Genomic DNA, 1,521 nt, shown 5'->3' on the forward strand with positions numbered 1-1,521 from the left:
AAGAAGACGTGCCTTTAGTCTAGTTCCTCAGAAATCACAGAGGGCACAGGAAAAATTTAAAAAAAAATTGTTTACTTCGGCACAACATGTTCTAAAATTTTAAAAATAATAATACAATTACCCTAGATATTGGAATCTGTATTTCAACTATAGATAACCAGGTCCGATTTTGTAATTATGAGTTAGAAGCGATAGAGAAACACTGATACTTCTAGTCTTGAAGGAAAAACAGAGTCTGCCTAGATCAAGCAAGATATCACTGTGAGGGGCCAACAAGATAGCTCAGTGGTTTAAAGTGCCTGTTTATGGGGCTGGAGAGATGGCTCAGTGGTCTAAAGCACCTACTTGGAACAAGCTTGGCAAAGCACAGGGACCCTGTTCGATCCCCAAGAACCACATTCCAGCCCACCCCGCTCCCTGGTGGGCTGAGCTGGACACACACACACACACACACACACACACACACACAAACACAAACAAATAAATAAATAAATAAATAAATAAATAAAGTGCCTGCTTAGGCAAGCTTAAACAGGTGCAGGGAACAATGTTTCAAGACTTGGCACCACACACAGACTCTGTGGTGCCTACTCTAGTCTTACTAGGAAAATCATTAATTTCTGGGGAATATCTGCAGGGTCTAATTTCATTTAATCAAAGAAATGTCATGTGTTCCTGGTTGTTTATCATAAATCTATGCCCAATTTCACTTTTACTTCCTAGATCTCTTTCTTAGAGACTTATTTATTCAGTATTCTAAGTGTCTTCATATAATCATCTTTCTTGGGACTACAGTGAACAGATGTAAGAAATTATACACAACAGTGGGCATTACTGAGCACTGTGGCCTCCTTCATGAGTGAGAAGACAGAATATGGTCAAATTGACATACTTGTCCCAGATCACAAACTTAGAGAATATGGTTTAAAAATGGATCATAACTATAAGTTTTTGTTAGCTGCTTCCAAGTGGCAACTGCATACTCCACATGACTACGCATTCCCTCTTCTGTCTCACAGTTCAATGTCCAGCATTTCTCAGACTTCTCTAAAATTATTTCTATACTCTTTTCAGGTAGCTTTCATTTTCAAAACATAGCTGATATCTAAGAGAGACAGGCAGCTCAATTACAGAAAAATGTTATGACACAAGACTTAAAAGAAGATCCTCCATTTTCACATCTCTGGTCTGAGTAAGGAGTTTACAAGGGCAAATATTCCTTTTTGTTATCTCATGGTTAGACTTATACAATTCAGTATTCTATGGATTAAGAAAATGAAAGGGAGTGTCAACCAAATAGCTCAGCAGATTAAAGTGCCTGCAAGCAGGATCAGGAGTCCGGGTTCTTTCCCCAGGCCTGCCATGCCAGCTCTCTCCCTGGGGTGTGTTGAGACAGTAATTGAGACTGAGCTTGCTGGCACATATCTGTAAGCCAGCTCTTGGGAGGCTGTAAACAGGAGAAACACTATGCGTCTGATTTACTAGTGAAACCCGGAACACTCTGTAGATCATTCCCTAAAA

This window comes from Octodon degus, unplaced genomic scaffold, assembly GCF_000260255.1.
Source record: "Octodon degus isolate 3935 unplaced genomic scaffold, OctDeg1.0 scaffold00403, whole genome shotgun sequence".
Classification (NCBI taxonomy): Eukaryota; Metazoa; Chordata; class Mammalia; order Rodentia; family Octodontidae; genus Octodon; species Octodon degus.